This window comes from Poecilia mexicana, unplaced genomic scaffold (genome assembly GCF_051168715.1).
Source record: "Poecilia mexicana isolate PSO_F unplaced genomic scaffold, ASM5116871v1 scaffold_19, whole genome shotgun sequence".
Classification (NCBI taxonomy): domain Eukaryota; kingdom Metazoa; phylum Chordata; class Actinopteri; order Cyprinodontiformes; family Poeciliidae; genus Poecilia; species Poecilia mexicana.
The window spans coordinates 8,273,926-8,300,261 of record NW_028263388.1 but is presented as its reverse complement, the minus strand read 5'-3'; the positions used below and the strand labels follow the sequence as shown (position 1 = coordinate 8,300,261).

Here is a 26,336-nt window from a genome sequence, read left to right as displayed (position 1 = left end):
GGGCCATAAAAACGAGAGGAACCCTCCTGGTTGAGTTGATTGCCAGCCGTGCTGTGACTGGAGCTGCCTGCGCTCGGGAGAATGTCTGCAGTTTTTAATCTATTTTTAAAAGGCTTTCGAAAAGCCACTGAAATGTCCCGGGAAGGCGGCCGACGCGAGTGAGGGAGATTTTCATTTCAGGTGAGTCGGGGCAGTTTATCTACAGGGGACAGGCTCGCTGCAGCCTATAAGTAGCTGAATTTTACTGCAATCAATCTGGAAAGTTTATTCTATTTAGTGGCAGAATTCAGGGAGGGCAAAAAAAAAAGACCTTATCTGTTGAGGGAGACTGTAAAATCAGCAACACAACGAGAACATCCGAAACACGGATTGCCGTTGGGGTGCGTTCTGTCGCCGTCAACATTTGCAGAGTCAGGCGCAACCGGGCGGGTTGTCAGAGCGACATGGGGCCACGCAATCCACGTATTGTTCGTCTCTCTGCTATGACGGATTATTCTGTCAGCGAGCGCTCCGTGTTTTCTGTGAATTAGAAGCAGAGACTAATGCTTCAAAGTGACACTGGACACAGGAAGTGGCGAGCTATTCTTAGACTCCCCATCGACACGTTTCCTCGAATGATCTCGGTAGAACACGGTGATTAATAATCCCACTTTCTTTTTTTTTGCCCCTGATGAGCTATAGTGAGTTATAGATTCATTAATTTTATGAATGTGTGCTACACAGCTGTCATGAGTTGCACGTTTTGAGGGAGAAAACTTTTTGTCTCTTCTGATTTTTGTCTGCAGAACAACAAGCAAAGTCGCAGGAAATCATTTAGTAGCAAAGGGACGTATTGTTTAGTAATTTTTTTTTTTTGGCAGACTTTGATTTCATTCAACATAGGATGTTCCTCATTTTGGCTGTGTAGGGCGAGTATTCTGCAGAAAGGTGAACCTTCATTTCAGGGTTTTTTCCACAGTGTCGCATAAAACGCAAATACGACGACTCGAAAAAAGTTTCCATCCCTGTTAGAATGTCGGGAATTTGTGATGTCAAAAATGAGACTTTTGCTCATATAATGCGACATGCGTTCTGTATAAATCAAGTGAAATAAATTTGCTGGTTGAAATAATTTTTTGCTTATTATACAACTTATCAATATATAATAGAATAAGGACTTTTTTGTCATCGTCACATGAACAACAAAATTAAACAGATTCCATCGACCAATAAAATAGGTAAAAGATCCAAATGAGTGAGGAATTGCCTTCATTTTCACGCTAATAATTTTTTAAAACTTTGTTGCTTGCAGTATTTTTACATCAGTTTTAGTATACATTCTAAGTTATACAAAACATTTATTGTGAATATTTGGTGGTTTCACTGTGAAAAAAAATTCAATTTTTCCAACTTGGATTTTATGTTTTTATAAAATCTAACATGCAATAGCAGTTTATAAAAAAAAGAAAAGTGTAAATTCACAAAGTTCAGATTGTGCTGAAAAAAATGATGTCACTTAAGGCAATATTAATGGTTTCTATTGAGAAATATAAAGGTAAAATTTAAACTTGACAGTTTCTAGGATTGATCCCAGAGGGTTAAAGAGAAATGAATTTAAAAATGCACATCCTCACACATTCACGTCAGGCACAGGCATTATCTTTGTCTGGTTATTGTCGGCATCGAGTTTTATTGCCTGTAAAAATATGAAATGAGTTTTATGGGCATAGCAACAAAAGATTTGATCTCTGACCGAGATTTATTCCACTTAAACCTCATAAGGTGCCTCACTGAGAACAAAAGCAGTTAAAAAAAAAAAAAGAGAGGCTAAGTGAGCCGGTACGTGCCGACTGTCCGTCTCCACAGGGCATCGATCAGAGCTGGAACAACATTAGCATTCCAGCCCGACACTGAGGCATTACTGGATGTCCAAGGCAGAGCCAATTGATTTCTGCTGCTGCTCCCTTATATCATCCTCAGAGGTGAAATCTGCAGCTCCGTGTATTCACCCATCTACTAACTATGAGCCGTTGATGAGCTGAGTGGAGGCGAACGAGCAAAACCGACCGGGAAGGTGATGGAAATTGGAAAAGCGACGTCTCTCTGAATGACATTAGAGCGAGCGACGACACCAAGCTGATTTTCATTTGCAGTGGAGGAAAAATTGCGCCGTCTCATTTTTTTCCATTAACAAGAGTGCACCTTTCTAATTTCCGGGCGGAGGGGCGAGTGAGGGGCGTTTTTCTGCTTTCCTGCGTAGGGCGCCGAGAGCAAAGGCTCATTAGGAGGGGGCCTGGGCTGAGGAGTACCAGGGGACCACGTGCTACGTTCGACTCCCGTTGTGACAGACAGTGCTCTTTAGCTATTAATCAACAAGCTGAGAAATTGAAAGGACAGCGAGTCGCTAATGGAACAATTTGTCTCACTGTGAGGGATTGAATATCCAAGCTTTCAGCATCTCATCCTACCGCTTTGACTCATTCTGTCAAACTCCCCCTGTTTTCCCGCTCCAATCTAGATCCCTCCAGCATCGTTCCCTGGGGTTGCTGTGCTTGTGTCACATCAACGCCAACGAAGTGGAAGGATTCACATTTTTAGTTTACCACTAAGAAAATAATTGAGGACAAGAGAACAGCACATTAATGTTATTGGAATTTTGATTACACTTGCAGCGCCTCGCAAAAATATTTGCACACCTTGAATATTTGCACAATATTACATGTTGCACTACACTAAAAACAACTTTAATGTATTATATTAAGTCTATGTGAATTAAAAACACATATACATGTTTGAGCAATGTGTCCAGAATCCCAAACTAAAGCTATAGCAGGCAACAGAATTTTGATTTGTGCAATTTCACATGCTCAAAGTCCTCTGGATGTATGGAAAAGGCTGGGTTACATTAGAAAATCTCTTTTTTTTTAAATCAAACATCAGTGATACTTGGTAAAAGCCTGGCATTATGGTCCAAAGTTGAGATTTTTTGTTAAAACTCTGTTTACAGAGGCTCTTGAGCCAATCTGGCTCAAATTGAGAATTTTAAACTGGACAAAAATATTAGTGTCTTGCTTTGCAAAACTGGTAGAGACAAAACTGTGAAAGATATCTACTTTCCTCACAGTTCAGTTACTTTTACATAAGAAATCCAATCCATCCATTGTCTATACACTCTTTGGTCGCAAGAGGGCTAACTCGAGCTGTCACTGGGAAAAGGGGAATACCCTGCAAACGTAACTAATCCATTACAAGGCAAACAAAGAGACACAACCCGTTGGTATGCCCCTCATACCTTAGGGCAATTTCAAGAGACCAATTTACACAATTTTTTTGGGACTGAGAGTACCTGGAGAGATCCCGCAGCTACATGGGGAGAATGTACAAACTCCATGCAGAAAAACCCCAGTTCACGATTCAAACCCAGGACTTCTTCCTGAAATGTAGCAGTGCAACCAACGGTGCCATGACTAAGGTGACTGATGGGGCCCAATGTACCCGGTGGAGGTCTATGCAGACTTAAAGAGGACGTCCACCGGACATGCCTGCGCTAAGGTCAATTTTTATGACTGTACTCGGTGTTGTACAGTTCACTGCTCAGCAGGAAACAAAGTTCACATCAAACAGTCAGACTGTGCGTCCATTTTCTGGTCAGCACTGACAGGAGGCTGCCCAGAAAACACCAAGGCGAGGCGCCAAACTAGTGCATCAAACTTGTTAGTGTCCATTACGACTGTGGGAAATGAAGGGATTTGTCACGAGAAATGTTGGCAATTGGTATGCTTGACTATGAAATCCCAGCCATGTGCAGACAGGCATGCAGAGTCTATGCAGCTCACAAAGTACACACAGCACACCCAAGTATTTGGGTGCCTTTCGGATGTCTACTGGATGTCTTCTTGGTGAGGTGTTTGAGACACCTCACACCAGGAGGAGATCCACCCACCATGTTTCTCGGCTGAACTTTGAATGCCTTAGGACTCCCTCAGAGGAGCTGGGCCAAGTGGCTGTGGAGAGGGAAGTCTAGGTCTAGAGAAACAAAGAGACTTACCAAGCATTTCTTGTTTTAAGCGTTAATCGGTTCAACAGCTCTTCAAATGCATCTGCGCAATCCCTGTAAGCTGCAAGACACTAGGAAAGCATGAGGATGCCTGAAACAATTGCATTTCTTCACCGCTGACCTCACTGTACTCAACTCACCATGTGTCCCATAACATTTGATGTTATGCTGGATGCCACGCACAGATCTTACTTTTCTTGCTTTTCGCCAGAGGTGTCAAGCGGTCCATCGACCATTTTCTGTCCATGAGACTCTCTCTCTTTCTCTACATCTCTCTCCTTCCCAACTCCCCGCTCCTCTGAATGATTCCATTAGGATCCCAGCATGTTGTAGAATGAAACACAGCTGATGGGCTCAAGGCTCCACATATCCTCCATGACAACCAGTGATCGATGACGAATGACGGCTTGCTCTAATGAAGCCCTTGCGTTCACAGGGATTGAATGCAAGCCTCCATAACTCGCCAAGTTGTGAATATGCTGCTGTTTTTCCCCCTGAAACTTCTCTATCTCTGCCTGCTGCCTCACCCTTCAGTTTCTGTTATTTATTTTAGCCTTCCCACCTATAAATACTCAGTGTGACTAACCTCTGGTCTCGACAGCAGCTAAATTAGGCTCCAAACAAAGGAGTAGATCAGATAGAGCTGCATCCCTCACAGACGTCATGAGGACATTTATTAGGGGAAGGTTCTTTTACTTTTTTAAAAATACCACCAAGCTAATTTTACATTAACCAGATAGAGGACACACACTCTGCTTCACCTTTATGGGACAATATCGACTAGCGTTGTAGGACTTGAGACCGGTCGGTCTTGGTCTCGAGATCACTTTTTGATGTTCTCGGTCTTGTCTGAGTCTCAGGCATTGAGGACTCTGGATTTTATTTCAAGACCATTGAAGACCACAACTGTAAAAATGTCACTAAATTGCCAGCATTTTGTCAAGTTTTATGTTTTTCATACCGAGTCTTGGTGTCTTCTCGACCTCCTTCATCAGCCGGTGGTGTGGGAGCGACATCATCTGGTCCATGGCAGGACAGGTGTGAAGCGTTGAGGTCAAAGGTCAGATACACTCCATTAAGGCTCATATAGAGAGGAAGAGAAGAATCAAAAAGAATATTTAGACTAAGACTAATTAGAGATGGGATTACATATTCATCTGCTAATCGAAAACAAAGCAACATCTCTTATGTGACTAAAAGTTAGTTTGGTGTAAAGTGGATCTAATGTGCTAAAAAAGATCAAGTCAGGGACAAACAGGGCATATGCAAAGAGATAGAAAAAAGCCCTGATGCTACATTGTGAAAAACAAAAAGACTAATGAAACTAAAATGTCCTTCAAAAAAGAAACTATGAATCTTGTGATTTTATAGACAAAAAATGTTACGAGAAATTCATAAAGAACACTCTGTTATGGACAAAAGGACTTTGTCTTTTCTCCGTTTTATCTGCTCACACGGCTGTGCAGACAATGGTGGCTTCTGACATGGGAGATATGGGCAAACGCCCAGGGCATTATGTTTTTAGGGATGGCACGAGACCTCGGCGGATTGTGGCACATAGATGGTATTGATTAATATTGGTAAAATTTATTTAAGTGCTAAGCATTTAATATTAGGTGTTTTTAATGGGAATGTGAATCTTTCAGATCAATTTAAGAAGCAATTTTGATCATATTTCACATTTTATTGTGTCGTGTTGTGTGTCGGGCGCCAGTCTTGGTCTTGACTACAACACTAATATCGACTATTAAATTCAGTGTCTTACATAGTGACAACTTATATTTTTTACTATGTTTAAGATTTTAAATTTTGCTGTACTTACTAATCTCTCCAATCGACAAATCACTGTGAAAGTAAAATCATTTTAAATGAGAAAAGTCTTTTAGTTTTAGGGTTTTGCCTATTCTGAATGTTTGACCAAACAATTTCTGACTCAAGACAAAAACCAAAAGGAAGGGAGGAAAATAATGACACTTCTAAGGAAAAGCAGCAGCAGAGCCTCGACATGCTTGGTCCTTAAGAGGGAGAAAAGCAAGTTCTGATGGATGCATCGGTGGAAGGCGAAAGAGCGATGGGGCCGAGATGAAGAGGATATGGGAAAGGGGGGCAGAGATGAATGAGACGCATGAGTCCATATGCTCAGATAAATTATTCACCTTCACATTCTTCAATACATTGCTGCCAGCTGCCTTTCACCGAGTTTGTCAGGTGCCGGCTAAAGATGGAGCGGGTGGAGAAGTGTCATTCATGGGACGGGATGCAGGGAGAAAAAAAAAAAAACGGTGGATAAAAGATGAAACTGTTGTTTACTGCTGGACTGGCTATGTACGTTACATAGCCAGTTAGGAATCTCAAAAAAAGGTAAAATAGTCTTTGTCTTAATGAGGGTGAGACAGATCAATTAGTTTTGGAAAGCCCAAAGTCGCATTAATCAGGAAACAGTTAGAAATTATCTTCCCATTGAAGCATGGTGGTGGAACTGTCATGTTGTGTGGATGTTTTTCATGTGGGCGACAAAAAGTTTTTGACTGACAGATGTTTGACAGTTAGTTGCTGTGAAAAATGCAACTAAAATTATTTACTAAATCGCAGGGTTTCCCCCAGTGCATCATAAGTCTGGCAGGCCACCAGGCTTTACTTATCCCCCCGCCAGGCTTAGCATTGCTTAGTCTTTTTAAAATGTTATAGCAATTTTCAATTTTTTACAGTTGGTGTTCACATATTTACCTTCAAATTTTTCAATAGCATAAAATTATTGAGTGATACTTTAAAATTTCCTGCCAACTTTAAACGTTTTATAACTCCAAACATGGTGGGCCACTGGATGACTGACTGCCATGGCACCCAACCACCAGGCTGAGCAAGTTTTCTGGGGGAAACCTTGAGATGTGATGGAGATGTTGTGTCTTAATAAATAATAAACTCTGCAAACTGTTGATTTGAGAAAACAAAACACCAACGTACGCACAAGTTGGAAGGCTGCTTGTCATATTCCTTGTTTGTGCTCTAATTATAAATGCTTTACATGTTGTGCTGATCCCCCTGCTGCATCACTCCTCAAAGAGGAAAAAGCAAAGCAGGCAAGCTTTTAAAGCAATAAATCAAGAAAAAGGCCACAGGGCCAGAATATTTTAAAGTTTATTCTCAATGTCGTCGCGTTACATTTGTATTCTGTTTGATGTTCTCTCTCTCTAGTCTATTTAAATTGCTTCAATTTATAGTAAAATTTGTGAGATTTGAATGTCCTTTCCTCTGAATACAAATTGTTAAAAACGTCATTTATCACAACAGTTTGTTTACAGGCTGATGGGCACTAATTGCTGCACAGTCATGGGTCTGGGTTTTTTCAGCGTTGGTGGGAAGTGGTCTGGATGATGGCAGCTTCCGGGCGTTCAGAAGGCATATTAACACCCAGACGGCTTGGAGGACAGTCTTTAACGAGCTGCCCAATTACAGAACAGCTCCGCCTGTCCGACCGACGTACTTGGACGTCAACAGCCCAATAGTTTGTGTTTAGTATATCTCAGATGGTCGACCTCGCACGCTGTGGCTGAATTCAAACAGCGTCTCGGTCCAGGCTGTCCCTCCCAAAGCACTTTAAAGAGGTTTCAAGCAGCAAGTTTAATTCAGAGCTTCAAAACTTGTCACCAAAACTGAGTCCAGTAAATCTCAGAGACGTTCTGTTTAATTGAAACTGAATTAAATCTTAAATGGAAGCTGCGGCAGTCAGATCACAGTTATTTTGTTGTGTTTTTTGTTGCTCTATGTACAACGAGGAGGATCCCACTGAGACGCAACATGTCTGCCTTCAGGGAATCCACGTCCAAATGCAGCACAGCAGGAACGCATTCACAGCTGCATCACGCCCAGTGGTCAATTAAATGGTTTTAAACTCACACAACACACACATAAATCAGTTTTTCCCCCCATTACATTATGGATTATTTTGTTGGTACCTCTGAAGCAGATGTGTAAAGATCCTGAAATAAACTCAGATTTTATCACAGAAGGAGGAAATAAGTTGAAGAATCCAACCTTTACGTTTGAGCGTTTGCTCAGTAGGGAAAAATACGACCGAGTATTAGATATATATATATATATATATTGTTTTTGGGTTAGGAGAATAAAGACAATATTACTAGGAGAAAGTCAAAATTACAAGAAAAAAGTTGCAAATTTTGACTCCGTTGTCTCATACGTGTGATTCTTTCTTTGAAATAAACTCAGTCGTTTGTAAAATCCTTTTATAGACCTGCTACTGATGCTAATTTGATGCTAATGTGCTAAAAGATTAAATATGTCCCTGTTTGTAAAACTATTACCAAAGAATTCACAAGATCCTCCATGTTCCTCGGTTTAACTTATTGTTTTTTCACCTAGGAGTTATAAAATGATCACTTCATTCTGCTGATATTGCGACTTTTTTCTTGTACCTTACCAGACCGTGACATTATTCTTGTATTACTTAGACTTCATTGTTGCAAATTAAAAATGTAAAGGACTGTATAGAAAAACAGTTGTTTAGCAGGATGATGATCCAACACACATGTTGAAATTAGCACAGAAAAAGGTTCGCCAGCCACAAGAAAAAGTCAAAATATGATTTATATCCAGATGTTTATCATGGAATTAAATGATATTTTAAAAATAGAGAATGAATAAAGTTCATCTGGATGAGAAAATAAATTATTTCTGAAAATTGGAAAGCTAAAAATGCTTTGAGGTGCAAGCTGAGCGGGGAATGGATTACAGGACTTAATTGCATCTTTTTTTCTTTTTTAGAAAGAGCATTTCGGTCAAATGTGAGATAGGCTTACCTGGGAGTATAAAACTCAGGGTGATGGAGGGAAGCGGGATGAAACTCAATTTCCTCCATTACCTAAGATTAGGAGGCCTTGGCTGGCTTAGTCTGCACCATTTCAGGTCCAGGGAGAGACACAATACAGATGGGCCGGAGAGCAGACCGCTATAGAAAAACGCCCAAAAGAAATTGGAAACAGGGACAAACAATTGATTCGAAACCTGGGAGAGGGCTAGAGGTGGAGGTGCTTTCAAGGAGCCGAGAAAAAGGCGGTAACCAGACAACACACAGAGCAAGACAGACTGCACTGAGGGTAATTTGGAATCAAGAAGTAGTTATGGTGGGGCACTTTCTACTCTCAGGCTTTCACAAAGATGTGGTGGCTGTTTAAAACGATTGTTATGAAGTTTCTGTTCTGAGAAACATCAAACATGACAAAGAGCTGGTTGGACATGTTTCATCCATCTAACCAAGATTAAGTCTGAAATCCACCACTTTCTCTCTAAAACCATTAAAAATGAAACAGAGCTCCTTCAAATAAAATTAGGATTCTTTTAACTTTTTATATTTCATCTAATTACAAGCCAATTCATATTTTACTGGAGTTTTAGGTAAAAGTTTCTTCAAAAGATCTGAACTCCTGTTCCACACAACCATATCCACCCCCTTGTACAACTACTTTACTTTATAGAATCACTTTTCAGGGCAATTACAAGAAGTATTACAATTCCAATTACAATTCCATTAGGGTATATGTTCCAGTTACAAACTGAAATTTAATTTTATCAGCAAAACATAATTATCCAAAAAAGCTAGAACATCCTACTTGTAATACTGAAAACCTCAGGCTTTGTGTTTGGTGTTCTCCTGACTGTCCGAACCTTCAAGATAGAAGATTAAGCTGTTTAAAAATAGCTGCCAATATCCTCAGATGTGACCAAAATGTTTAGTTACCAAGCTAATTATTTAGCTAGCAACCTAAATATTTAGCAAGCAAGCAAAATATTTAGCTAGCAACTTAAATATTCAGTTAGTAAGCCAAATATTAGCTAGCAACTTAAATGTTTGGTTAGCATCCTAAATATTTAGCTAGCATGCTATAACATTTAGTTATAAAGTTAGACATAAGTTACCAACCTAAATATTTAGTTAGAAAGTTAAATATTTAGCTAGCAACCTAAATATTTAGTTGGTAAGCTAAACATTTAGCTAGCTAAATATTTGGTTAGCAGTCTAAATATTTAGCTAGTAAAATAAATATTGGTTAGCAAGTTAGATATTTAGGTCTGAGCTAAGTATTTACTTTGGAAAATAAATATTTACTTCGTAACTAAATATTTTTTCTCTCCATGACATTCTAACCAAAAATACTGCTGTTAATTTTTTACTGTATAACTTTACAAACAGAAGTGTATAAAGTCTAAACACACATCAATTGGCTTATTTAACCCATGATGTGTCATGCTCAACTTCTTCCACTGATAGTTTGGCTCTGTATCTGAATCTGGTGTACAATTTTGAGGCAATTAGATTAGAGAAAAGCCTTAATCAATTCCAACTAGTGATCTTATTCATCGTTTGCTGTATGTACACCCAAAAAAAACAGACTAAGATTAATTAATGTGACCTGCTGATGATAAGTGTATGTAAACTTGTAGTCTACACATTATTTCACAAGAAGTAGTGTTACTCTAATAAAAATAGATCCTTGTTATATGAATCAGCTATAAGTAATGAAAATAGTTTGTCTTTTCGATAAGCCTGATTTTATCTCATATGTCTTTGAATATTTGCTGTGCTGCGTTTAAGTCACGTAGTTCCGTCCTCCAGCAGCCAGCTCCAGGTGTGAGCGTAAATTTTCTTACCCGCTCACTTTCTTCCTTCTATTAGGAGCAGTAGGGCAGTATCTCAGCCAAACACAAACACACTTAACAGCACCACACACAGCAATGAAAAACAAAACAGCAGAAGAAAGCAAATCATAAAGCATGTCCTCTAAATGAACAACTCAATTCAACGCTTCATTCACAGGGGGAAAAAAAGCATTACAGCGCTGAACATCAAAAGTATGCTTTTTAATGATGTAGCCCTTGAAGAAAAAAAAAAAAAAAAAAGGGAGAATAAATTATTGAAGTTGTTTACTGCGCTCCCATTTTTAATTAAGCAAGCCAGATGCAGTGTAGGGTGGAGAATGTGCTCTACTCAGTGGAACGGATACCTTGGCCATGATGAATGAGCTGTCGCCTCCAATTGTTGCTCAACTTCTGTCTCCTTGACACCAGGATCTCGCACTGCTGCTAGGCTCCATGCAGTCACAAGGTTGAAGGTCACGCTAGCGTGTTGTTGTGGGATGGGCTCTGATCCAAAATGAGAATAGAAACTGATTATTCTGCTTACACTGCAGTTTGTCATGATGAATAAACAAAACAGCAAAAATCTGCTCCGAATCAATACATGAATCAATATCATTCAGCAATTGACTTTACATTAATCTGACATTTTTAGTAAGCAATTTTTTTCTGCGGTCCTTTAAATTGGAACTTAAAGGGAAAGACATTTAGTTAGTTAGCTACATTTACATGTTGGCTAGCTAACTAAATGTAGCCAACACATAAGTTAGCTAGCTAACATATAACTAAATGTTAGTTAGCTACATTTACATGTTAGCTAGCTAACACTAAATGTTAGCTAGCTAACATATAACTAAATGTTAGCCAGCTAGCTAACAACTAGTGGTATACGATTGTGAAGTAGACAGAAAATTATACAAGGTTCAAAACATTTTTTTGCAAATACAAAATTGAAAAGTGCAGTGTGCAAAAGTATTGCTTTTTCCCCTTTTCTCAGAGAGCAACCAATTGCCTTTAGAAGTTGCCAGATGACTGCTAGTGACTAAGCAGAGTCCATCCGTACGAACTCTAACCTCAGTACGAACACAGCTGCTCTGTGAAACAACTCAGATGTTGGTTCAGAGAATATTGGGGAGCAAACACCATCATGAAGTTACCCCCAGCTCTACTGGAGGTATATAGGCTATGCTTTAAAGTCGGATCTTAGGTGGCGAGTCAATTGGTTTAATTTAGCTTTTCAAATCTTGACTGTAAGAGAAGTAAAATATTGAGCCATAATTATGTCAGAAGTTGGGTGTTGGAGAGGAAAAATGTGTTGGATGTTGCTAAGGGAGTTTTCCTCACCAAATTTAAGTGATGCTGTATCCATATGCTAGTAGCCCGGTTCATTGTCAGTACATGACAAAAAGTGTAAATTTAGAGCTTTTAAAAGCTCCAAATTGACGTGACATGCTAATAATGATTAGTGTATGTAAACTTCTGACCAGGTCTGTAAATCCCTGTAGCAGGAAAAAGTTAAAGAAAAGCAGTTGAAGGAGAACTCTCGTCTCTTCAACAGATGGGTAAAAGGCTGTAGTGTGTTAACACCTCTGGAACAAACTACCTTGAAGAAAGCCACAGAGGACAGAGTCGTCTGTGCTGCGGTGTGACAGGAGGCATTACAGCAACTTCTTTGTCTTTGTCAGCAGGAAGGGCAGAAAGAACAACCCCAACAGCTACATTTTGGACCAAGAAAATAAGGGGGGAGACAAAAAGAGAACAGAGAGAGTAACAGAAATCTCTCATGATTGTCATCATTTGATGTAACCACTTTAAGAAATCATTCCTGCCTTTCCAACTCGGCCAATCACTTGAATGGTACCTTTGGTGCCTCTGGGGGAATAGGGAGAGTGATTACTTTGTTGTGGGTAACCAACGCCTTCTTGATTATAATGTGGATAATGCAACACAGGGAGGACTGAAGGAAAAGCAGGTTAATACTGCCAGAAGTTGAAGATCAATTCTACGTCAAAATAATCTCGCAGCAATGGGTAAACAAACCTTTGAAATCAAAGTCACTGTGTGAAATACAATTTGCTAAAGTTGCTAAAGGTCATAAAGCAAGGCAGCATGGCAAATGATAACCACATACAGTAAAAGTATCATAAGTAGTCAAAAGCAGTGGTGGAAAAAGGAAAGGATGTTGTAGATTTATTTTGCAGTTAAGAGTCCAAGACACTCATTGAGTTGGTTGTCAAATAGCCATGAAAAGACTGAATAAAGTAACTAAATTCACAAGTCTTCAACCAAGTTACTGGACATGACTTGGTACTAAAACATTCTAACTTCAGAAGCTGTTGCTGACAGAAGCTGGCATTAAAGGGAACGTGATCGATAAATGTTGATAAATCTCCATCGTGTTCTCTCTGATGTGTTTAGTAACTCTGTGCTCAGATCTGAATCTCAATAAAAAAACAAAAAAGTTTGTTGAGCTTGTGCTTTTTGTAACATTCAAACTTTCAGGAACACGGAAATTTGGGTTTTCATCACCTTGAAGCCATAATCATCAACTTCGCAGGAAAGACAGGCTTGACATGTTTCGATCTGTTTGATAGATTCTCAATACATACGAGTTTCACTTTATGAAATGACAAATGTTTTTACACCTACATGTCTGTGTGTGATTGATGGTTGATGTCTAAGATTTTGAAAAGAATCCCAAATAACTTTTCTTAAATATTCCTTTGTGTTATTTGGCAGGTTTTATACAGGTCATAGAAGATAACCAAAAAAAAAAAAGGTTTAATTATGTTCAGTTTATTTTTACCATGCCAAGTTAAAACACAAATAATCTCAATGCAATTTAAAAATGAGCAGATCTGATTTATATACAGTTAAATGCAATCATACAAAGTAATTAGATTCAGCGACACAGAGAGCAATCTGGTCTTAAACATAATGCAGCACAGCTTTGTTCTGCAATTTCCCAAAGGTCTGACTTAAAGCATGCAGAACAAAACCAGGGAGTAAAGCCACCAGAAACAAACCATCAGTGACATTATGGTCAGCCTGCGTTGCTATGGTGAGAGGAAAAGCGCCAAATCTTACCAAGTATTTTTGTCCGGTTTCTGGTGGAAACAGCTTTTGTGCATTTTAAATAAGACTAAATTAGCTCACAAGGAAATTTTCTGCAACATCTAGGAGCTTGTTTTAAGTCAATAACTCTTGAATATTTAGTTTAAAAAGTTCTAGTTTCACTGGCAGATTTTTTCCCCCCACTAAAACTAACATGAGGTTGAAATGTTTGTTGTAATTGAAAAAAAAAAAAAACCTGCCAATGAAACTAGCTTTCTTGTCAACGTTCAAGAATTATTGATGTAAAACAAGCTCGCATATCTTGCCAACAAGTTACTTGTTTTGTCTTATTTTAAAGAGATTTCCACTAATACCTGGTAAGATCTTGTGTTTTTGCGATGTAGCCAAACTAAAGGACATGCTCTGAGATATTTATGCATGAATGGCTATATCATTTCAGTCAATGGTCAGGAGCCGTTTATATCCTCGACCCGTCTTTGGTTATTTTAAGAAAGCAGGTGTAGCGGCGCTGAGCTTTGACATCAGTGTGTCTGTAAACGTAGCGGTGCAACCTCTCTTTGGAGTAAAGCAAACCCGCCACGTTTCATCCCCCCCCCCCCGTTTCATTTTTCTGACTGAGCGCTGACTGATTGAGGTCTTAGCCTTAAGAAATGCTTCTGTGGGCCTCTCATTTCTGCTCTCCGATATTTATCATTCTATTAGATCTCTGGGATGAGGAGCGTACACAGCCGGGAATCCGCTTTGAGCATTTTTTTTTTTTATGACCCCAAATCGATTTCAAGTAAAGTGATGACATTTATTAAGTGTTACAAATTTCAATGGATCATCAGACTGGCTTAGGAAACTATTTTAAGTCTGTGTTTTTCTTAATTCTCATTCACCTCACAGTAACTTTTTGAGTTGCTGTGAATAAAAATGCTAGGATTGAATCCCAACATTAATTTTAACATTACTTTCAAAGTCAAAAAAGTCATTTAAATGTAGCGACATGCTAAGCATTGTTAATTCAACATCTGCCAAGAGCAAAGTCCGGTTGAGAACCCAAAACAAGAATTATAAATTGATCTTCACAGACACTCCATTTTTTTAACAATCCTTTTGTTGCACCTAAGAAATGTCTGAAACTCCCATATATAATCTACCATTGCATTTAGAGATACAGGAGGTTGAGCTCTCTAAGTATTTTCAATCTAAAATTAGGTTTAAGAGAAAAATGTGAAACATTGTGTCGTCTCTGTTCCACCTCATGGTGTATATGGTGTATATGTGCGGCTGGGTGAGATGAAATCAAAATAGAGAAACTAAAGCTGAACAAAGAGCAGTCGCTTTTAGACGATGTGAAATGTGTGTGACAGGTGGGATTTATACGGTTCAATAAGGATGCTTACTTACTAACTTGCACTTCCCTCTTTCTCCTTCATGTTTTGGTTGACCTAAGGGACTCTCAAAATGTCTTTCAATGTGCTGAAAGAGAAAGGAGGAACAATGAGGCCCAAGGAAGAGTCTTGAAAAGGATTTTCTTTGTCTTATTGGGCTCAGTGCACCTTAACTTGTCTGGTTATTTTCTGTCTGTAAAATGAAATCCTGACACTTTAAAGCCCGTCATGTCTAAAGAAAATGAAACAATTTTGGACATGAAGCCAGAACCCATTGGCTGGAATGGAATGGAATTTCTCTCTAAACGGAAGCAATAAAAATCATCAAAAAACTGAAGAAATGTGTAAAAGAAAAATTATATAAGAAGACATCCAATATCTGTTCTAAATAAGCAGACAGGAACCAGAGGATATGGGTTGGTGTTTCCACAACCTTAATTAAAAAAATAAAATAAAATAATCCACACATAAATGTAGTTATGTTTAGAGTCTTACCTGGATTTCCTCCGGTACAATTTCATCTGGACCAATCAGCGGAGAAGTCCTGAACGATGACATCAACTTTCTGCGTTTTAATAATCGTAGAAATGGCAGCGGAAGAAGTGACCGAAGCCGTTCAGTCCGTGATGGCTACGCCTCCAAGTGTTGAACTTACATTAACAGCCATTTTGTTCGGCTCGACGCCTCTCTCTCTTCGCAGTGGAGCTTCGTTGTTGACAGCGCAGGCAATTTCCGGTAAGCTTTTTTATTTTTATTTCCGGTAAGCTTCCAGCGTCGAACGGGTGTTCCGCCAAATCAGCATACGCTGTCAGTGAGTACGCATGCGCTTTAAGAGGTCCGCGACATTTAGAGGAGCTGTCGCGACAAGATACGACAAAAATGAGCCAATAAATTGTTTTCAATGATAAGTAGATGGACATACATGCATTGTCATGGTTTCAAAGTGTATTTAACACGCGCTGCATAAAACTCGCCTTCCTGTTCCTTGATGGTGGCCTGACTAGCTAACACTAAGTTGGATGCCATACACCTGTTAATAACAGAGTGTATGACGATCTGCCTGCTACACCATGATGTTATGTTGCTGATTAAATGAAAGCATGTGCTAATGTACTTGTCTGACACAGTTGACAGTTTGTGCTATGACAATCTGACAGCATGCTGATCTGACAGAACACCAGCCACACATGACAGCCAAACAGAAATCTTTTTGGTGAGCTTAACAGACCTAAACTCTAAAAAATGTAGTTAGAATCAAAGTTAGGGAGAAAAATATGAATGTTTATCTATTTGTTCTCTTTACAAAGCTGGTTTCTTTACCTAGTGCTATTTTCTTCCTCCGTCTCTGTCCGGATACGTCTGCCGAGAGGAAGCTGGATACAATTTAAAATCTCATATTGATTGACCTCTATGAAATGCCATGTGCTTGTCCTACTTCTTGAGATGATTTTTCTCTTTCCTAAGTGTACGTCATTAAAATGTATCGGGGTGACTTCCACTCCATTGTTGAGCTCCAGCTTACATGGAAGCTGCTTCACAAAGCCGACAATGACTGAAAGAAATTTCTTGTCCTGCCTTTGAATGGAGGAACTTCAGTGCCACGTCAGCGTCTCTATACAAATTAAAGCATACTACTCAGTATTACATGATATCTAACTCTTGTAGAAGTTATATTAGTCATTTGTTAATTAAAAAAAACAGCAGCTTATGGCACTATGCATCTTAAAAACAACCTTAAAGGAGGTGACCACCTGAACAGTCAGAGCTAAGAACTCTGTCTGCTGCTGTGTCTGATGGTGATGAAAGATGTGTGAAAACTTACCAGCGCTTATCACCAAACGAATCAATAGTTTATGAGTCCCCGGTCGTTCTTTCAACAACTTCTTAATAATTTACTGCACAAAATCTCTCTGAAACACTCTTTAGTAGCATGTCTTGTTTTCTTTCGCTTTCTTGAAGGCTCACTTCTTATTTCTCACGTACAGAAAAAAAAACATGCAATAACCCACAAAGCACAGCCAGGTTTAGTTTTCTTACTCTGATTTGAGACGATGGCATCGTCAAGGAGCTCTCAGGTCACATCAACGAAGAAGAAAGAACGTGATCAAAGACGTGTCAATAAAAGACAGAGTTGCCAGTGATGTCATCCTTTGTCCTACGTGGTAGAGCTGATCCTGAGTCTATTTTTTTAAACATTTTCCAACTTTAATGTGACATTTATCTACAAATCACTTGATGGTGGAAATGTGGAAAGAGAATGTAAAAAAACAGGAACATCCTGAATGCGTAATTCTGCAAATCCGCTTTTCTTCTTTCAGCTTTCGTTGATAGGCATCTGTCCACATCTTAACTTCCTGAAATTGTCCAGATCTCTCAGATTATGAGGATTTCTCTCATTCAAATGCCTCTTCAGGTGATTTTTTTTACTGGAGTGTAGCTGATAAGATTGTTTTATACTGGAAGTTTGAGGTGAAAAGAATGAAAAGAAATGGTGAGAGTACAGAGCCCTGTGGCACTCCCATGCTACTGACCACCTGTAATTGGTGAGGCCTCCGCCTGTGTCCTCTGGAGTTTCAGACAAAGCAAGAGAGGTTGAATTGTGTTAAATTGCTTTATAATTGTGTTAATAGTTTTCCCAGTTATTTTAGATCCTTGGAACATGTTTAGTGAAGTCAATCAAGAAGAATGAAAAGAGATGATAAGGATAAGATAATGGATTAATCATGACTGGACTGGCAACTTGCACCCAAAAATACAATCCAAAAGTTAAACTAGTTTCAAATTGAATAAAGGGGTATGGAAAAAAAAAATCAGATGGGAAGCAAAATGCCCCAGAGTGCCATAAAAGTGGCTTCTAGTTTTCTCTCATCAAAGCACTGACCGCTCATGGCAACAAACCTGGAAAGATGCATAATTGACAAAACTGGCAATGATTCCTCTGAGAAAAAGGAGCAATTTAAAACTCGCTGACTTTCTCAGTAAAGAAACAGACACTTGGTCTTTAGATATGTTGTCTGTGGGGCCGCTGAAAACCATCAATACTTAAATCACAGTGTCTCACTGAATGTGCTTTGAAATAAAGACTTTAGTTGGGCTGTTGACAGCGTAGTCCATCTTATGTCCAAATGAAATGATTCATCTCAAAAGTGTCTCCTGTCCTCTGAAGTCCAGGCCCACTTTAATGAGGAGCTCAGCTTAAATGTTCAATAATGTCTTTGTGTTAGGCAGAGAGTTTCAGAGAGAAACTCAAAACCGTTTGATAAATGTTTTAGCAATCAATTATTCTGACAATCATTTAATTAGGTAAAAAAAAATTGGCACATTCTGCAGATTTTAACCGTCAGAATTTTCTTATTTACAATATTAGAAATACATTAAAAGATGCAAATAGTCAATAATTTGATTCCTGTTTTTAAAGAAGTAAATATTTTATTGCCTAAAATGCAGCAACTTAGCATTCTGTTAGTGTATGCTTGACCATTTATGGATTGATTGATTAATTTCTGCTTTCTTATTAATAATTACATAGCAAAGACGATTAACAGATTTGCTTTAGTCCTCAATATAAATATGTTTTTGTACAGTTTTGGCTGAATTACTGCTCGCAGTATATTGTCCTTCTAACAAATGTATTTTTTAAGTCTGTATACAACAATCCTATTGTTCTACAGGTTATTATTATTACCTATATTGATTTAATAAACTGGACTGTTGATTCCAATTCAGTTTTCTTTGTTATTTAAGACGATCCCTCTAAAGAGTCCGGCTGGAAGAGTTTCAATAATTGATTAATCACGACTAATTTGATTAATCATTTTTGCCTTACTGGGTAAAAGCCGTCTTGCTTTCCCCTCAGAGATACTATTGAAAGGACGGTCATGATAAACCATGCAGTTCACCTGCTCTTATTTATTTATTTATTTATTTTTGCACTAAAATTCTCCACCTGTAAAAACATCATGTCAAGGATCCATTTTCATCTAAATCAAACTAATGTTATTAAAAACAACTTGTTGAACCAGCGCAGAGCAGAGACAGTAAAAACCAGCAAATGAAAAAAGAAAAAGCTTTACTCAAGGTTCGAGCTTCAGAGCTCCTGCATAAAACAGACATACTGTATACTGAATCTTTTTTTTTATGCCACGTTAAACACAAAAAAATCCCAACCTTTTGAGAGAGAAAATCTGAATGAAGGATGTGAATGTGAGCACTTATTTTTTCAGTTTTGCCAAATGAAATTTACACTTCCCTTCTGAAGCCGATTTCTTTGCAATAAATGTATTTAAATCAAGATTAAAGAGGATTTCCAAAGAACACTTATTTTATCTTGGGTTTTTTTTTAAGAGGCTTTTTCGGCCACAAGTTGTATAAAGTTTCAGATTCACATGATTAGCTGACAAAATCCATTTTTCATAGGTAGCATCTGAGGTGGAGCAGCCCCTTTGTTCTGTGCGCATAATAACCGTTAAGAGCTCGGCTCCGCTACAAAAACAGTATGGAGGACAGTCGTGTTTCTAGAATGACAATGAGTTGTTGACAAGGAGCCGCAGGTGGATGTGACGGAGAGAGATGAATGAGGCCACAGAAGCAGAGATCAAACCTTTTCGGCGCACCTGCTCACACCTGTTCGCTACTTTGTCTGATCCCTCTCCAGAAGCCGAGCACAAAGAGACACGCGGATGAAGCCGTGGATGTACCTCTACGCATCCAGACAGGAAGTACTGTTGTAGCGTCGCTCAATAGAAGCGTCTTTGACATGTCTGTCTTCAGGAAGGACCGTCTAGATAAGCTGCTGCTTTACGTCGGAATCGCTTATCTATCAAAGACTACTGAGAACCAAACGTCTATATTTAGTAGAGGATTGGAAATGTTCCATGTTTAAGGAAAATTTCTAGATTTCCCGCAACTTCCGGAAAGATTAGTCTTCGAATAGATTTTGTTTTTGTTCAAGCACAAAGTAAATGGTGAAACCCAAACATTATTTCCAAACAAACACCAGGTCAATGAGGGGTCAGTCGCATTTTTTATATCATGACTCATTCTGCCTCTGCAATAAGGTCCAGCATCGATTATCCTCAGTCTAACTCAGGTCCTCATAAATAACCACAGCAGCTGTCCCTGACCTTTTAGTAAAATGACGTCAGCTGTAAGTGAATTATCATATTAAAGGACAGTGTTCTGGTATCGCCCGGTGTGTTCTGCATAGCAGAGATCTTTGGCAGTCGGACTCTGACCATGTCACTTCTTCTACTCGACTCACTTTGCTTGGAAACAAAATGATTTGAAATTCTCAAGTACAGAAATTTATTATCTTATTTTTCCCCTTTTATCATATTTTGAGTGAACAGGATGGCAATGGTTGTAAAAATTAACCTCCAAAACTTAAATTTGAGAAATGACTGTCATCTTGTGATCTACGAGTTCCCATAGTAACCATTTGATCATTTTAGTATAACACTTAGTTGTTTAGCATCAATGTAAAACAAATAATGAGATTAGTTAATTCTCCTAAATTTTACTGGGACTTTCATTACATGTGTGATCAGACCAAACAAAATACGTCGTCAAGTTGTATCCAACGTTCTGGAATTCACAGTGTTCAGCTGCGTCATGGCCGGGTACATTACTTTTATTTATTTATCTTCATATTAGGCAATCAGCTGACCATGTGGAAATTAAATTTTAACACTTCACAAGTGTCCCTACAAGAGTCAGGTAGTTATTGCCCATAATAATGTAAAAGCAGGTCAGGTGGCATCAGTTCCAGAAACCACTGTAGTACGGTAAGTAAAGAGAGCCACAGTGTCACATGAGATTAAGTGGTGCACATGTGCATATTTAATGCCAGAGCAGCAGCCGTCATGCAGTGGATTTTTTTTACATGTCTAAAAACAAAAAGTGTCAAGTCTGATACAGCTGGGGAATCAAATCATGCTAGCTGTGTAAGAATGACAAATGGAGGCATTGCATTTCCTGGGATGATACATTTCTAATGGTACCGTGTCTTACAACACCAAAGATTAGCCTTTTCAGCGTCAAACACTGCGACGTGTGCATGACATCATGGACTTTTTGAAAAGCCTGAAGATTTTTAATGATATCTACTGGACTGAAAACGGAAAATTGGTCTTTCATCAAGGTAATAACCCAAAAGCATTTGACTAAATCAATACAGAAAAGCTTCAGACACAAACTCTACCGTCTTCCATTAGCATCTCAGTCCTTTGACCTACATCCTAACCTTTAGGGTGACCTGAACATAAAATCACAGATCCTTCTCTCTGGATGCTCCAACTTTGTGAAAGAATAGTTTCCCTCCTATGGACAAAAAAGTGATGGCAAAAAGTATTAACAGTAGGAAGTTCGCTCAACTTTTCCACCATTTTATTGGTGGTTTTTCCACCAATAAAATCTATTTATTTATAAGTAAATAAATAGATTTTATTTACTTATAAATAAAACTTCTTTGCATGAATACATGTAGTCAGGATTGGTCTTTCTAAACCTTGATGGTGCAACACTTTTCTCAGGGCTTCCCATAAATATATCTGCGCCTGAATCTGTACAAACCCTTGAGTGATTGCTCCTTCAGCTTGTGGTACACTACACTTATTCAGGAAATAGCTCAATAATACAACAGTTGACTTGAACAGACTGTCCTCTCCTCTCTCCACATGTTTCACTTCCGTAAATATCTCTAACTCTATCTAGTCAAACAGAACCCATTTTCCTTTCCACTTCTCTGCCTTACTGGAGTGAACAGCTCACAGCAAAAGAAGTGGACTAATATAAAAAGATGAATGGCTCTAGACGGCAAAGACAGCCATCTTGACCTATTTCTGGCTCACATAAACACTTGTTGTGTGTTGTTTTTTTTCCTCTCCGTCTGATTGATCAGAGTTAAAAACAGCAGGAGTGAAGGGGCAGAAAAAGAGAAGTAATCCATTTTTGATAACCTGACTGACGGCAGTGTGAGGCGGAAAGAGCCAATAAATCACAGCTGGTTTTTTATTTAGGAAAACACGGACGCACATCACTTCCTTTCAGTCGTCAGAGCAACTGCAAAAGTGCAAGTCTGAGATTTCACACACTGCTCTTTGCAGTTAGAAGATGACCGGAGTCATGTTCTTCTAAAATTCTGCCAGGAAAACCTTGGCATCAAATATAACACAATCAAATAACTATGTTACCATGAGTTGTTATAAAAATACTATTTGTATCAAATATGATTTTAAAAAATTACTTTCTAATGTAATGCATTGATATTGGGTTTGTCTCTTTAAGAAACTTCTTCTCCGACACTCCGCCTTCAGGAAGTCATCACATTGCTCCTTTATCGACCCTTTAACAACGTTTTTACCAGCGGTTCACTGAGAAGTGGCTCGTAAAATGAGCTCAGCTGATGCAAAGATCCACCACGTGTTTGCTAATTGCTGATGGCTAGTCTGAAGGAGCTCAGTGGAGGAGTCACACGGTAGAGGTGCTCTGTAAAGCATAAGCTCGGTTGGAAACTGCAGCTTTGTCGGACCCCCCCTGAGCGTTTTGCACACCTAAATGGTTGCCATGGAGATTTAAGGATTTCTCAAACATGCATAAAATAATCAAGGCAACACTCCAGGTATATTTTTGATGAGGGAATAACATTACAATATGACGTAAAGATCAAAGAGATTGATTTTACTTAATACTGCCCGTTTAAGAACAAGCTTCCCAGATAGCACAGAATGATTGAAACAACATTGAATCAATGTCAGCCAGAAACATTGAATCAACGTTGAACGCTGACATTGAAACAACATTGAAAGTGGTCGGTGACTTGTATGTTGAATCAACGTTAGGGTTTCAACCATAACTGACATTATATCAATGTTGATTCAACCATCATCTGTATGTCAACTTGTATGCATATTTGTGTTGATAGTACATTGAATCAGTTATGAATCAATGTTGATTCTACATTATATCAATGTTGAGTCAACCATCATCTGAACGTGGATCTGCATCCGGATTTCGGTTGATTCTACATTGAATCAATGTTGATTCAACACTCATTTGACTGTGGATCTGCATGCATATTTGTGTTGATTCTACATTGAATCAATGTTGATTCAACACTCATTTGACTGTGGATCTGCATGCATATTTGTGTTGATTCTACATTGAATAAGTTAGGAATCAATGGTGATTCAACCATCATCTGAACGTGGATCTGCATGCATATTTGTGTTGATTCTACATTGAATCAATGTTGATTCAACACTCATTTGACTGTGGATCTGCATGCATATCTGTGTTGATTCTACATTGAATCAGTTAGGAATCAACGTTTATTCAACCATCAGCTGAACGTGGATCTGCATGCAGATTTGTGTTAATTCTACATTGAATCAATGTTGATTCAACACTCATTTGACTGTGGATGTACATGCAGATTTGGGTTGTTTTTATATTGAATGAAAGCTAAGGACTTATGTACATTTTACGTCTGATAGGTCTACATCATAACATGCCACTAAAAGTTTCTTCACTGGTGTTAAACACTGTATTATTGGCAGATGATGCGTAAACTGTGTACAAAAGTTTAAAAATGACAACATGGGTTTGATTTAACATTTTATTTAAGAAAAGAGGGACAGATCTTTAAACATATTTGATTCCTTTTTCACTGTCAAAACAACAGTCTGTTGTCCACAGAAGAACAGAGTCCATGAAGTTAAGCTTTGTACTGTATGAAGTAGGGAAACAGTACAAGTTGTGGTAACCCCAGTTTGACTCTGGTTGGCGTCACTTTGATTCCTTGCGATGTCTTCCTCTCGTTCTGGTGCGTAATGAAGCCACTTCTTGACAATTTTGCTGCAGTCCTCAAGAGTCAGCTTTCGGTCAAACTGCAGAGCAACAGCTGAAAAAAATAAAAGTGAGGAAGGTGCCAGTTAGAAATATGATAAACATTTGAAAAGTTCTGAAACACAATGAAAGATTAAACACTGTACTGGTTACAGGTCTGAGAACAAATACAAACCATATAGTTCCCCATGTGCACTCACTGTTAAATTAATATCTTAATCTTTCATTAATATTTATCTTAATGTTTACATATACAACTACATTTACCCATCAAGCTGCAGTATAGTGTAGGATTTATGATATTGATATTAAATCAATATTTAAAATAAAGGGCTGTTTATCAGAAAACCTAACAATAAAACTCAGGGAGGATCAGGTTTATTTAACACACCAGAGACAAATAAATCGAACAAAAGGTGATTTATAGTGTAGTTGGAAAAATTATAATTTATACAGAATAAACTTCCATCAAATAGCTGGTTCAATCTTCCATCAACTACAAATATTTCCAAATAAGTTGATTAAATTCCTTAAAAAGTGTCTATATGCTAATAAAGATCCCACACAAGTAACAATAGTCCAGTTCAATTTAACCAGTTACCAATCCAAGGATCAACATACTGAATCAGTCATTAGCAGGTTTAGTTCAGTGTTTCACCTGCCTTACATGTTAAGTGTTTCCCTTCTGCCTCACCTGGATTGAATCTGTGGATGATTAACCTTCTGCACTTCTTGATGGCTGCAGACGGTCATGTAATCATCCAACTCAGCTGTTCTGGTACAGAGGCTCATTTAAGCACGACCCTAAGCATATCATAATAAAAAGTTAAAAACAAGTGATTACTATCACAACAATTTAAAGCCCACCTGGACCAGCCAGCCTTACACTTCCTTGTCCGCCACATGCTCTCCCAGACCAAACAATAGGCCCCGCCCTATTTTAAAAACTCAAATCCCACAAAATCTCGCAGGATTTCATACTTAGGCCTGGAGTGGTGGGTAGGATGAAAATAATACAAAAGGAGACATGACCTCAATTATTAAAAATATCCGTTTTGCCCCAAAATAACCAGGATTACTATGGGCACAAAACAATGCCCTTATTTTTCAATAAACACATTTAAGATCAAAGTAATATTGAAAAACTTACCATAAAAGTGCTCAGCGGAGAATTCAATTCAGAAGCCGGTAGCAAACAAGCCAGCAGCAAAGTGGCTTTTTGGTTGGGACAAACCACAAGTGTAAAATTGGGGAGGTGGACTGTACAACTCCTAGTACAGACTTGTAGATGTTTTTGTGTCAACACATTATGCACAGTCAGTAATAATATTTACAGACAAGTAAGAAAATGTACAGAAAGGAATCACAACCCACTGTTCTCAACATGTAGTGCTTAATTTGAAACATGATTAACCCCCACCTAGTAATAAAATGTTCTGACCCAGAGCTCAAGGAGGGGGAGGGAAGAAGGAATGAGAGGGGGTAAAGAGGAGAAGGTTGGGAGGAGCGGCTGGGTGGGGGAGGTTTGGGAGGGAGTAGGGGGAGATGAGGAGGTGATGAAGGCTGCAACAAACTGCCCAGATTGCACACAATGGTAAATCAACGTTGAATTATAGTCAGAATGGTTGATTTTTGGTTGAGGTCAACAACTGACGGTGGATCAACCATCAACCATCCACCTCCAGCCAAGTAACCAATGTTGAAACTGTGTCATTGAGTCAATGTTGTTTTGTGGTTGAAATCTAATGAATGAAATGCTAATGTCTGATCAACGACTGATCAATGTTGAATCAATGTTGAATCAATGTCAGCTCTTTTGCCACACCCCTTCCCCTCCTCTCCTCCTCATCAGAGCTCTGGGTCAGAGCTTTTTATTGGGGGGTATTACATTCTAAATTAACCTCTGTAAAGGATAGTGGGTGAAGATTCATTTCTGTACATTTTCTTTCTTTTTCATAAAAAAGTCCTACTGACCATTTGTGTGTGATATATTGACACAAAAACATCTACAACTTACTACAAGGAGTGGAGCGGTCCACCCCCACCATTTACATGAGTGGGATGTCCCAAACACACAGCCACTTCGCTGTTGGCTTGTTGGCAAAAGATGTTAATTCAATGTTGAATTGCCATCATGTGCAATCTGGGCAGGCGCAGAGCTATGGGGGGTGCTTAAATATCTGATTATAGACTGAGAAAGTCTACCGCCTGTTGAGAAAGGTCTATTTAATGTTAAAGTTACTTTCCCTCAATGGAATATATACTAGTCAGTCCCAGTGACCGTTTCACTCACGGTTTAGCCGATGTGTTTCCTGGGTAAAGATCAACCAAAAAACGCAGACCAACCTCCCCGC

At 38.7% G+C, this 26,336-nt stretch overlaps 1 long non-coding RNA gene across 1 annotated transcript; it reads right to left on the bottom strand.

The window, feature by feature from the left end:
* Window positions 1-23,738: 23,738 nt before the first annotated feature.
* Window positions 23,739-25,362, bottom strand: LOC148153597 (uncharacterized). Its single transcript, XR_015761491.1, has 2 exons — window positions 24,677-25,362; window positions 23,739-24,037 (listed from the first exon to the last, which is right to left on the bottom strand). It is a non-coding gene; the product is annotated as an uncharacterized LOC148153597 (long non-coding RNA).
* Window positions 25,363-26,336: the final 974 nt, after the last annotated feature.